Source organism: Sus scrofa, chromosome 15 (assembly GCF_000003025.6).
Source record: "Sus scrofa isolate TJ Tabasco breed Duroc chromosome 15, Sscrofa11.1, whole genome shotgun sequence".
Classification (NCBI taxonomy): Eukaryota; Metazoa; Chordata; class Mammalia; order Artiodactyla; family Suidae; genus Sus; species Sus scrofa.
Window position 1 is genome coordinate 11,601,930 of NC_010457.5, and position 14,344 is coordinate 11,616,273.

At 36.4% G+C, this 14,344-nt stretch overlaps 1 long non-coding RNA gene across 1 annotated transcript; it reads right to left on the reverse strand.

Annotated features, from left to right (window-relative positions):
- LOC110257178 lies at positions 2,407-10,414 on the reverse strand. The gene is made up of 3 exons (XR_002339441.1): positions 10,339-10,414; positions 5,345-5,462; positions 2,407-2,794 (listed from the first exon to the last, which is right to left on the reverse strand). It is a non-coding gene; the product is annotated as an uncharacterized LOC110257178 (long non-coding RNA).

A 14,344-nucleotide genomic window follows, 5' to 3' on the forward strand; every position in this document is an offset into this window, starting at 1 on the left:
AGTAGGTTTGCTTCCTTTTTTACATTTTTTGTTGTTGTTGTGTTTAGCCTTTAGTGCTGCCTGGTGATGGCTGACAAACACTTTGGTTGTTATCCCCAGCATCTGACTAGTATTCATGCCTGCAAAGCCCTCTAACTTCTGGATCTTGTTTCAGATGTCCCCTTGTGCCTGGCTCACAAAGACTGCATTGACCATCTGTTGGTTTTTAGCTGTTACTGGGCCAAGGAGGGTATAGATGTAGAATGCCTCACATACCATCTCACAGAATTGGTTTGAGCTCTCAAAAGGCCCTTGGAGTACCTCTGAGGTTTTGTCATGTTTATAGCCTTTTTCTTTTTTTTTTCTTTTTTTTGGGGGGGGGGGAGCTTTGTGTTGCTTAAGAGTTTCTTGGTGATGCTTGAGCATTTGAAATCCCCAGGCATTATTAGGGTCCCATTGGAGATTTTCTGTTTTTAACCATTTTAAAGCTGCCTGAGTAATTTGGTGCCATTCTTCAGTGCTAAACAGAGTCAGGAGAAGCTGACAGCAATCAGTCCAGGTAGGCTTGTAGGTTTGAATGATGGACTGCATCAGATCAACCATAGCCTGAGGCTTTTCAATGTAGGAGGGAGTATGATTTTTCCAATTGAGGAGGTCAGTGGAGGTGAAGGGTTGGTATACAAAAACACATGGCCTCCTTGAATTTGACCCTCTTGATCAAAATAGGCTCTCTGGTTTCCCTCAGTGGCATTTGGAGGGCCCCCTTGCACTGCGGTGGAGAGGGGCTATCACTGCTGGCCCGACTTTTTGGTTGCCTTCCATCTGCCATATAAGGGGTTGATGCTGGAGGCTCAGGAAAGGTGGCTACTAATGATGTCATAGGCGAGTCAGGGGAGGGGCTGTTCTTGGGGGAAGCAGCCACCTCCTGTACGGCCCTGGCTGCTGGAAGCACAGGCAGCAGTGGAGGATACAGTGGTGCATAAGGTGGGTTTCCTCTGGTTCCTCAGATAAAACGGGCTTTTCGGGTTCTGGTCAGCATTTTGAGGGGGCCGTTATTTGAGCTATCATAATTTTACAGTTTTCTTCCAGACAGGCTTTTAGCCAAGGTGGCCAAGAAAGGACCATGTCTTGCCAGCAGTCAATGTAAGGGAATTGGTCTGGGTGCCCTAGGTTGCCCATGACAACTCTAAACACTTTACAAACTAGTTCTTTGTCTGGTGACCCTTCAGAAAGCCAACTCACCCTGAATGAAGTCCAATCTATCCCACAGAATGTCCAGAGTTTTCTGGGAGTTAGCTTAATACCATAATCTCCTGAATATCCCTTCTTGAAACTCATTATCATACACTCCAAGGGGGTCTGTTTATTCTGTTTGCCACCCATTTCCTCACCCTAAAAGATGGAAGTCACACACAAGGAGGGGAAAGGGAAGCAGAAATCAATCACTCTTGTCCATCTCCATCTACTCTCCTTGCGGAGATAATTCAGGTGCCTTTTAGCATTGGAGGGACTATATAAACCCCAAGGTCAGGACCTCTCTGAAGAGGGCCACCATAAGCCATGTGAAGATCACCACGGAACCACAGATCCATATTCAATACTCTTTTTGGCCGTTTGGCTGAGTTGGAACTTTCCCATTGTCCATCACTCACATTCATACAATGTTTCCAACCTGCTGCCCAGTGCCTTAGAGTTTCAGTTTCATCTCCTGGCTCCCTATGCAAGAACTCCTGTGAGACTACTAGGGCAACTCTGGGAGGTAATCAGGCTCCCCTTCTGCCTCTTACAGGCAGGCCACCAAATTGAACCCAGGTTCTTACTCATCTGATGGGCGATGCTCCTTTGGCTTATTCCTGGGCCTCACTGGGTTCTATTGTGCTCCCAGGGTCCTTGCCTCAGCATTCCAGGAGGGCTAGTCCCATACAGATCATTCAGTCCGCTGGTGCCAGGAGAGGTTACCTCTCCCTGCATCCCAGGGGTTGCACCCTGGCAACAAAGGAGATGAAGTCACTGTCTCTGAATCCCAGATGAGTCCCCAGGAAATGCTGTAGGACTTATGTACAGGGAGACAGGACACCAAGGCCTTTTTGCCAGGAGGGAGTGTTTATTTGTGCTGGCACTGGCTCAGCAGATTCATATCCAAAGGCTGAGCCCCGAATGCAGCAGGACGCTATCTTTTATACCCTCTGTTATTTTTTTCTTATATACTTTGGTCCCTTTGTCCCCCTTATAAGGTAACATACATTCTGTAATTTCTGAGTGGACAGTTACAGATATGCTTGCGCACATGGATTCAGGTTATGTTACATTGGTACAGAACTGTGCATGTGCATACAGGTGCTGATGTTGCATGTTGCCTTCCCTTTATTCTGGGAGGGCCCTTCCCCTTCCCCACTACATAAGAATCAGTGTATTTAAGAATCTCTTCAAGCCAAAGTATTGGTTTTATTATTTATCTTCATCTTTACCATAGTCTCTGCGGTAGGAGTTGTCCATGTTGGAGGAGGCAGTTTTGTGGAGGGGAGGAACATGGTTTTTATGATGTTTAGAGCTTCCCAGACCAAGACCTAGTGTTGGCCTTTTTTTCTGACATTTTCTGATGGAAAGCTGCAAATAACAGTCTCCAGTTACTTTTAGAAAGCAGCTTTGAGAATGAACATAAATATAGGAAGTCATAAAGGGCAACAAGCAGGGAAGTTTGCTATTGGATGCCTTAGGAATTCTTATGTGTGAAGTAAGATTTTAAAAACATTTCCCATTTGAAGTTTCTTTTCATTCTTCCAGGGACCCAGTTGTCCTTCACAGGTATTCTTTGCTAAGAGAAAAAAAGATATAGGAGAACCTAATTAAATTTTTGACTTTGGCATTTCTTAATCTTAAAACCCAGAGCTGCACAATTGATTGAGAACTACATGTACTCTCTCTCTACCCTAGACTAGCTACAAATTACATAATCTGGGGAAAGAGGAGTCATAGCAGAACACAGCTAATTAAGTGAGAGTTGATGGTCCTGAGAATTAACTCTGTGGTCTCTTCCTCACTAACATCCTGCTGGGATATTATGAAAAATAGAAAATCTAAATAGATTTAGAATATCTGAGAGTTAGAGGGACAACTTCCTCATTCTCTCTGTGGAGTTTCTGACAACTGCTGAATGGAAAAGATGGCAGTGTTGGCAGGTGGGGTTGGCAGAGCCTCAAAATTCCAATGTAGTTATATATCTCCTGTGGTCCAGGTGTGGCAAGGAAGTCAGTAAAAATGTGTGAAACATGGTGATGGTTTATTGTCAAAACATGTAATGTGCTATAATTACCTGCATGGAACAATAATGATAAGGCAAATGAAAGTGAGGCTATTTCAGTGTGTACCTCTTACACTGAGGATGACCAGGAACTAAGCCAGGAGCTTTTGCCTTCAGCAACCTGCCAAACTAATGCCTTAACTCTCTATAAGCCCCTACACATGTAGTCACATCCCCGAGTAAAAAGAAGAGCCTTTAAATAAATGAAGTTTCCCTGAATTGTCTAACATGAATTTTTCCCAGTGGGAAGAATGAGAGATTTAACTGCATAATTTGTTCAATTATAGAGACATCAGGGAAAGTTTTATTTCTCCAAACTCCCAAAAGTATCATTAGTTACAATGTTAAGTTCTCTTGGGTGGGAAACAGGTGTTCCTGTATGCTAAAGGAATTTGAATAGTGAGTGAAGGAGAGGATAGTGGATTAGAATAGTTATGTTTTGAACTGGCCAAGACTTTCTGCAGAACTTGCTGCTCCACACTTTAAAACTTTGAAAAGGAAACATTTTTGTAGAATGAGACATCTACATTATTCTGAGGCACACAGCAAGGTACCACGCTGCTCTTTCCTAAGATGAAGTAGTATTTATTTCCAAATAAATAAATGTCAAAGAATCAACAAACGTAGGATATTACGTTCATTACATTTTGCTGGATGAATATCAGAAGTTTTATTTTACTTATTTACGTATTTTAAGAACTTACTAAACACAATGCAATAAACTGATATAGAATCCTACCAGGAGAACTGGGCTGAAGGCAGGACTCCAGTGTGGACTCTGCCCTTGCCCCTGGGTTAGGGATGGAAGGGATCTGTTACTATGCAGATATGGTTTGAGAAACGTAATCCCTTGTGCTATTATCAGATCAGGGTTAACTTCCAAAGGAGTAGGTAACTCTCTTCTAAAAAAGACTTGTGTTGCATATTTGTTTATACCAGAAGAAGGAAAAGTTCTAGGAAATTCAGTATTTTCAGGTGGAGCAAGTCACCGACAGTGCTGTGGCAAAAGAGTCTGTCACTTTGGGAAAGGACTCTGGGCTTCTGGGATCTGGGAATGGGAAAGGACTAGAGTGTGTGTTGTTATACAGAGAGAGGGAGAAAAATGGGCAGGGGCAGAGAAGTAAGAAAAGTCCTTAAGAGATTCACTCTGGCTAAAAGTCTAAGTGATACTCCTGCAAAATATGCAGTCCTGAATCTAGTTAAAAGACAACATCAGATAAATAAAACTTGAGAAATATTCTTAAAAAAAAAAAAAAAAAAAACTGGCCTGTGGGCTATAAAAATATCAATGTCATAAGATTTAAGAAACTGTTTCAAACTAAAAGAGATGGAGACATTACAATTAAATGTAACATACAATTCTTTTTCTTTTTTTGTGTCTTTTTTGTTTTGTTTTGTCTTTTTAGGGCCACAACCATGGCACATGGGGGTTCCCAGGCTATGGGTCCAATCAGAGCTGTAGCCTCTGGCCTATGCCACAGCCACAGCAATGCCAGATCTGAGCCACGTCTGTGACCTATGCCACAGCTCATGGCAATGCTGGATCCTCAACCCACTGAGCAAGGCCAGGGACTGAACCTGCAACCTCATGGCTCCTAGTCGGATTCATTTCCGCTGCGCCACAATGGGAACTCCTGTAACATATAATTCTGAATGGGATGCTTCTTCTGTAAAAGATATTTTTGAGACAATTGACAAGACCTGAATAGGGTCTGAAAATTAAATAGTAGTAATGTATTAAAAGTTAATATTTTGAATTTGATGATTTTATTGTGGATATTAGGAGCATTACTGCTGGTAGAAAATACTCATTAAATATCTGGAAATGATTGACCAGAGAGTATAAAAAATATTATTTAAACTGTGCTTCCAACTTTTTCGTAAGTTTGATTCATTTAGAGAGAGAGAAAAAAAAACTATTGAAAATCATACTTATTTAAAAACCAATATCAACAAATATGTACCAAACAATAGGAAAAATAAACCAATAATTTGTGATTCTTAATAATTTCCTATTCTTTCTGTGGATTCTTGCTATATCAACAGGCCCTGCTCAGTTCTTACCTTAATCCACACAGGGTTCAATCATGTCATGGTTATTTTTTCACAGCTTTCTGATATCATGCTCTCATTTTCATATTTCTCAGGACTTGTTTTATTGTTTTGGTTTTATTTTCGCCACCTGAACAAAAGCAGAATTTGAACAGGAAAAAATTCTCTAACATGAGAGGAATTTGAAGTGATCTCTTCTGGAAGTTTTATGTTCATTGCTATCCTTTAGTTTTCCCCAAGTGCCCATAAGCCAAAATTTCATGTGTTATTTCTATAATTTGGTAGTTTTCATTCAACTTATGCATTAAAAGAGAATATCTGTCTTAAAACAATTGGTATGATTAACTATCTACTAAATTTTTCACTTCATTAAAGGCAGTGTTTTATGCCATTCACTTACATGGTTAAGGATTTTTAAGTCAGAAAGACACATTTATGTTAAGTCAGGAATCAAGCTAAAAATTCCTTTTATCTCATGTTCCTATTTTAGATTCACTGTTTTTTCCCAGGGTTTTACTTTAAAATCTACATTTCATTCACACCTATATTTTTAAGAAATTAAATATAGAAATTAATCAATACTATTCATGGTTAAAAAAAGTGTGGATAGAATTAATGACAGAAAAATTAAGATCTGCTAATTAATTCTAAATTCAGATATTAACATATAAATTACTCTACTAGTTTCATGAAATGTTAACGTAAATGTTACTTCTTGTGAATATTTAAGACGAATATACTTCTGCAGCTTTATATTCTGCAAGCTGATTTAAAGAAATTTTTGATAGAAAACAATGCTATAATAAATATAGTAATAATAAAGCAGATATTTCTATTACCAAATACGGAATTTTTTTTATTTTCAAAGATTATTTTTCAAATATATAAATATATTTTTTCAATATATGTTATATATATATATATATATATATATATAAAATCATTAAATGATGTATTCATATTCTAGAGCTGCTGTAAAAAAGTACCACAAATTAGGTACAACAGTTCTAAAGGCTAGAAATCTGAAATCAAGATGCCAACAGGACCACACTCTTTCTGAAGGCTCCTGACCTCTCTCTATTTTAGGTGGTCTCTTTTCTGGGCATCCACTGCATCTCTGCCTTTGCTGTCACTTGGCAATCCCCTGTATGTCTGTCTTCTTTCTGGCTATGTCTCTATTTTCAAATTTTCTTCTTCTTAGAAGGACAATACTCATTGGATTAGGCCCCCACTCTAATTTAGTAAGACCTCATTTCAACTTGATTACAACTTTCCAAATAATATCCAATTTCCAAATTAGGTCAAATTCTGGGGTGCCAAGAAGGCATACATTTTGGGAGGACACTATTCAACCCAATACCATGGTAAATATTTCTTCTAAATTTCAATCATAATTATGTAATAAAACATCTGAGCAGGAATATATATAGATAATAAAAAATATAGATAATGAGTATATAATGAAACAAAAACTTTTCCCTTAAAATCTGTCAAAAATCTACATTAAATTATATTTAAAGCTTCTGAGGCTGTTTCATGCATCTATTTAGTATAGTGGAATAAATCCAGGTGTTGTGATTGACATTTAATTGCTCTTTGTGATCTCAGGAAAATTACTAAACATCTCTCGCTCTTTGTTTCATCATTTATTCGTGCATCAAACCAAATCACTGGACAATATCAACCCCCAAAATCTAAGTAGACTGTCTATTTTTAAATTGTTAGATTGGACTATTGTAACCAAATACACCCATGTATTTGATGTTCTTCTTATACCTCACTCTCCCCCCAAAAAGTTGTTAACATTTTTTTAGACACTAATTTATGGTTCTGATTATTATAAGAACATACTTTTCATATATGACCCTACTAGTCTGTCCCAATACAGATGACAGTTTAATTCAAGCCTTATTTCAAAAACAAATTTAATATAGAGTTCAATTATTATCTGTTCATAAGAGTGTTAGAAATAATCACATCATTATATATGCTATAACATATATACATATGTATCATCATCTTAGGATCTCTTGCAGCTTGGGTTTCATATGTAATTAAATTCAGCCAGGTTAAATTTGATAATTAGGCTTGAGGTAATGTCCTATACTTTTATTCTTTCTCCTGGTAAGCAGGGTCTTTAAAATGTGTGTGTGTGTGTTAATAGGACCACTAGCTTTGTTGAGGGCTTATTGAGAGCCAACTATTTGCCAGATTCAGATAGTTGCTAAATGTTGGTACATATTTGTTTCATGGTGACAAGGCAGTTCAAACCCGGGGTGATAAGTGATGACAGAAAAATAGTTCTTTGGGAGAACAGAGGGGAAATAGCAAATGAATGGGGAGGGGGAAGGCTTTAGGGTTAGTAGATGCAAAATACCACATTTAGAATGGATAAGCAGTGAGGTCCTGCTGAACATAGCACAGGGAACCATATCCACTCTCTTGAGATAGAACATGATGGAAGATAATGTAGGAAAAAGAATGTATGTATGACTGTACAGAAGAAATTGGCACAACATTGGAAATCAATTATTCTTTAATAAAAAAAGAAAAAAATTTCCCAATTAAAAAAAGTGTCCTCAAATTCAAATAAATTCATGAGTTCCTGTTGTGTCTCAGTGGGTTAAGAACCTGACTAGCATCCATGAGGATGCATGTTTGATCCCTGGCCTCACTCAGTGGGACCTACACAAGCTATGGCATAGTTCACAGATACAGCTCTGATGTGGTGTTGCTGTGGCATAGGCTGGCAGCTGCAGCTCTGATTTGACCCCTAGCCTGGGAACTTCCATGTGTCATGGGTACATCCCTAATAAAAGAACAAAAAAACATCAAATTCATTTTTGGACACCAACAAAAATGAAGTAACTTACAGGTGTTTAAAGCCATAAAATCAGTTCCAAAATCTAGTTTCACTTATTAAGAAGAATCAAGATGTTTTAGAAATAACTGCTTTTGAGGTCAGTAAAAGAATTTTGATATTAATGTCCATGATTTTCAAATTGTACAGTTAAGCTTTCTTCAATTTAATCTGGTGGTATCAATCATTGTCAGGCAGCTATAGTTAATTTGCAAGTGGATTGATTTCTGAATATGGATTTTAACATATCAATAAACAACATTAATCCTTTAAAATCATTCAGCCCAAACTTACTCAGACACTTGACATTTTTATTTTTCATTTTAAAAATGAAAAATATATAAGCAAAAACAAAAGTACATTTTAAAGAATAATATAAACAGAAAATCATATAAAGATATAGCTTAAATATTTTTACTACAATCTTTTTTTTTTTTTTTTTATTTTTGCCTTTTCTAGGGCTACTTCTCAAGGCATATGGAGGTTCCCAGGCTAGGGGTCTAATTGGAGCTGTAGCCGCTGGCCTACGCCAGAGCCATAGCAACATGGGATCCAAGCTGTGTCTGTGACCTACACCACAGCTCATGGCAATGCTGGATCCTTAGCCCAATGAGCAAGGCCAGGGATCGAACCCACCACCTCATGGTTCCTAGTCAGATTCGTTAACCACTGCACCATGATGGGAACTCCCTACTATAATCTTATTATCTGGATGACTACATATGCCTATAATAGGCCATGTTAGTATAATAAAAATAATATTTTTGTGTATTTAATATGTATTTGTAGTAGGTGTTATTTTTCATTGATCTTACAAACATAACAGTTATGTTGGCAATTACTAAGGTGGTAATTTCTTCACATGTGAAAGGGAAAGTATAATACTAGCATCTCTGAGGGATCTTTTGGAGAGAAGAGATTAATTATTTGACTTCACGCAGTGAGTACCCAGTGTATAACTTGAAGACTCTCAGTACAGATCTTCATCACTAAATATCCCCATTAAAACATCTAGGTAACACAAAAACACTGACCAAAAATATTTAACCAATCCAGACATATACTGAGTTGAAAAATTTCTTTTGGCAATCACCATCCATTGCTACCTACTTTTACACTCTCTCCATATCTCGTAGTCCTGAAGCCCCAAACCCACATTTCCCAGACTCCCTAGTCACAAATGTGGTAAATCAGATTTATATTCTGCCAGTGAGATGCACTGATATGGACTTTGGAAAGCACAGGAGATCCTGAGGACCTTCCTCAGGCAGTAGTGATGATTGATTTGCAGACTCCAACAGAGAGGAGTTTTTGGGGAGGCTGAACATAGAGCCACATCCATCTAGCCACATCCAGGCTTTGGGATAGCCAAAACACCAGCCCTACTTTATGGTATCTGCCTAACCACTGGGGGGCAGCAGCTTCTTCCTAGTTTAGATCTCTCAACTGACTAGATCCTACTGTGACACCACTATCTGCAGACTTCCACCTTCCCAGCTCTTCCAGTGATCTCAGTTTCTTGTATTATATCTCTTACTGCTCAAAATGCGTGGAATAATTTCTGCTTTCTGTATTTCACCTTTAATGGCCCATGTATATTTTGAAAAATATTTAAATGTCATTCCCTCATTTCATAAATCTGACTTTCCTCTCCCTCATAATTTGTATTAAGATATTTAAATCATATTCAATATAAGAATTTTAGTTATGATTTTTGTCACCTCAAGCATAAGAACAATTTAATAAAATTATATAAATATGTGAAGCTCTAATTGACTATAGCATTTATTTTCATAGTATAATCTGCTAATACCCATCAGCAGCCACAAGTTGTAAGATCATTCTCAGCAACCCTCAAATGATTCAAAAAGACAAGTCCTTCATTTCAATTATCAAAGGTTATTGACAGACAACCTTTTTCCATATGTCTAATTACTAATTTCTAGATATATACCAAGAGAGTTTTAAGGTTACTAAGATGTGTTCATAAGTCTTTTTTTTTTGCTTAATTCTCTATCTTATGGAAAAGGCTGACTGACATATAATACCTGGCAACCCTGTAAACATCTAAAATTACCCAAAGGATCAATTTGTCAATCAAACTCATAAGACTCAGAGATCTAGGCCAGTATCAACCTCTACTTACAATTTCAGAAGTTCAGGTTGTAGGGACAAGAGAAGCAGGGAAGCATTTAGGATCTCTAAGCTAAACTTCCTTTGACTCTTGTGTTTCTATTGTGACTTGTTCTGGCCCAGTTAAGAGATAAGGTTCCTAAGTGACCAAAGTACCCTTACACAGCATGAGGTATTTATGCCATGACCTGTCTCCATTATTCTCTGATAGATGCCTGGCTTTGGGGCATTTTTCAGGGAGCCTTGCTCCATAAAACCAGACTGGTTTAACACACACCATCCTAGACAGACCAGATATGATAGGCTGAAAGCATTCCACAGATAAGGATTCTCTTTGCTAGCAGCCTTATGTGTGTATTTTTTAATTCTAGCAGATCTGTTACTAGCATATTACAAGGAACTTAGACTGAGCCTCCTGCTACCATTTTTTGGGAGTATCTGCCATATACATGGGCTTAACTTTTCATTGTTTACAGGCATAGGAGTTTAAAGTTTTGGCCTACTATTACTCCATAACTGGATTTCAAGATGTATGTAACTCACATTCCACCTTTTATTTATTTTTTAAATGATTTTTATTTTTTCCATTATAGCTGGTTTACAGTGTTCTGTCCATTTTCTGCTCTACAGCAAGGTGACACATACATATATGCATTCTTTTTCTTGCATTATCATGCTCTATCATAAGTGACTAGACATAGTACCCAGTGCTACACAGAAAGGATCTCATTGCTTATCCATTCCAAAGGCAAAAATCTGTATCTATTAACCCCAAATTCCCAGTCTCTCCCACTCACTCCCCGTCCCCCTTGGCAAGTCTGTTCTCCAACTCCATGATATTCTTTTCTGTGGACATGTTCATTTGTGCCATATATTAGATTCCAGATATAAGTGATATCATAAGGTATTTGTCTTTCCCTTTCTGACTTACTTCGCTTATTGTGGGAGTCTCTAGTTCCATCCATGTTGCTGCAAATGGCATTATTTTGTTCCTTTTTATGGCTGAGTACTATTCCATTGTGTATATATACCACATCTTCTTAATCCATTTATCTGTTGATGGACATATAAATTGTTTCCATGTCTTGGCTATTGTGAACAGTGCTGCAACATGCCACCTTTTAAATATAGGTGATCCATATCACTTTTGCTAATGCAGATGTAAACTTGATTTCCTTTCATTTATTTATAGTGATCCTTTCATATGGAACTAGAAATAAAATATTTAAATTATTTTGCATATTTTATCAACATAAGTAAAATTAAAATATCTACTGTATTTTATATTAATGTGAATAGGCATGCAATCTTTGAAATAGATAATAGATGTGTTATGTCTGTTACTTTCCAAATCTTTATTACTAACTTCTATTTTTTCCACTCATATGAAAAGGATAGATAGATAGACTTTAGTAAGAAAATTCAGTAGTCATTGGTCTGAAGCCTCTTTGGCGCTGTAATTTACATTGGCCAAAGCTAGTTCTTAACTGCACCTTTTGATATGTTACAGGAAATCATAAATTGGAGATAACAAAGCATTCTAGTTCAGCTTTCTTAAATGAGAGGGTTTTTTTTTTTTTTTCTATAAAAATGTGCCAAGGATGGTATTTTGGGAGAAATCTGTGCTAAAGTTCTACTTGAAAAAAAAGAAACGGAGATTTATTAATGCTATTTTCTCAAGCAATCATGACTGCTGGCACAGATACCCTGAGACTCACTGGATTTAATTGGCTTCATTTATTTATTTATTACAAACAGCACATACTTTACTGATAGCAGTGTAACCTAGTAGCAAATGAAGAATGTTATCTCTCATCTTCAGACAAATTTGTCTAAATTCCTATCTGCTAGGTCTGATGGTTTATCAGTGAATAAAAAAATTCTGGCTGGTTTGGACAATTATCCACTTTTAATCCACTACTTTGTAAATTAGAGAAATAAAACAAACAACAGACACATGCACAACTAAATGATAGGCAAGCCTATAATATGTTTTTTTTTCTTTTTTTTTCAGCTATAAATGATTGACCTGCAGTATTTTGTACAAAAATTAAATAATTTTTTTCCTACTTTTTTTTTACTGCATTGTTTAAAAAATGGGTTAGAATTCCATCTTTTTGGCAATCTTGAATTTTAAACATTGCAAAAGAAAAATCAATCATAGTGAAAGGTTATTTAGCTCACTTCTGTATCTTGTAGGAGTTGCCATTTATTGGAGGCTTTCTTTGGACTTTAAAGCGTGTAGCTAACTAGCCTCTAACCAAGACTTTAATTAGATAGATGTCTTAGAACCTCAGATTATAAGCAATTCACTTAATTTATGGGCACCTATAAATGTTCACAAGTGTCCAATCTTTTCTTAATTGTGTTAAAAATTTTAAAACACATTGAAATAGGCATTAACAGACTGCTTATAATCCTGGCTCCAGCAATACCCATTCTGTGACCTTACATCCTTCATATCTCTAAAGATATCCCATTAATATCCTCCTTTAACACTTCTATTTGCAAAATTACAGTAATGTGTACCCTAATATTAAATATAGTTACTCAAATGTTTTTGCTCATAATTTGTATTATTTTAATATATTGCTTAATTTACTTTTAAAAAAAATTCTTTGTTAATATGTGAGAATGAGCTACATCTTTTCTGGTAACATGTCATATTTTAGTATTAGGATTATACTAGTTTTTTAAAAAATAATTGGAAAGATTTCTTTAGGCTTTGGAAGTTCAAATCAAGGCTCAGTGGAAAAGAATATGACTAGTATCCACGAGGACCCAGGTTCGATTCTTGGCCTCGCTAAGTGATTAACTCAGTTAAGGATCCGGCATTGCCCTGGGCTGTAGTGTAGGTCTCAGACATGGATTGTAACTTGCACTGCTGTTGGTGTGGCTTCTAATCAACCCCTAGCCTGGGAACCTCCATATGCCATGGGTGGGGCCTAAAAAGCTAAACAAAATTTTAATTAGGCTTTGCATTTTGGTTTGCATCACAGTTTATGCTCTCAGCATTTAGGCCATCCAGGTGTAATGCCATAACTAATTAATGATATCTGAATATCTGCTCTTTATTGCTGAATGTCACATAATTCTTTTACCAAAACTAAGAAACTGGAAAAAAAAAAAAAAACAACTTCTAGCTTTTATTGTATTTTCAATGATACAAGGGTTGTAAGGTAGGACACTTGAATATATACATTAGCAGAAGTCAGATTACTGTTTACATATAATATGTAATAACCTCCAAATGACATTTTTCAAAAGAAAGATAATCTTGAAGAATTTGCTAATATGGTTACCATTTTAACTTCACTGCTTGAAAAAAAAATTTCATAAGATGCCTTTCCATGTAGGTGAAAATGTCAGATAAATGTCATTTTAGGCAGCTGCCTAAGCAGTAATGATGTCTTCTTATTTTGAACTCTAAATTAAAAAGAATCTATCTTCCTGACTATCTAAAGTTAAGTAAGCTTTACCAGAAAGTTTAAGCACCACACTCTTTATTTTTAGTGAGAATATTGAATGTGTTCTTTCTAGCAATGATTCTAAGCAATTATATCATGACTCTTTAATTATGTTCTTCACTCAATACCTAACATATGTACTTGTGAAAGGAGTATTTTTGGTTCTTAGTGACAATTCATATCAGCCAAGCTACCAACACTCTGCTTTACAATATGAGTCTTGGATTTAATTAGAAATTACTATGGATGTGATTTGAATCAATTTTATCATGATATTGATTATAAATGGTTACGTATAAGAGTGAGGTTTAATGCTTTCTTTTACTTAAGCTGTGTCAGATCACAATATTATAGATTTAATTAGATTCTTTAAAAAGTCAATAAGCTTTGTATTAGAAAATTTTTTTTGAGGCTCTGCAGTCTAGAGGAAACAGATTCAAAGTGTTCTAGGCATTCCTCACTTCAGGGCTATGTTTTGAGGAAATATAATTTATTTGGAAAAAACCAGTAAAATTAGAAGTGTATATATGATTACAGGTGTATATCTTTTGG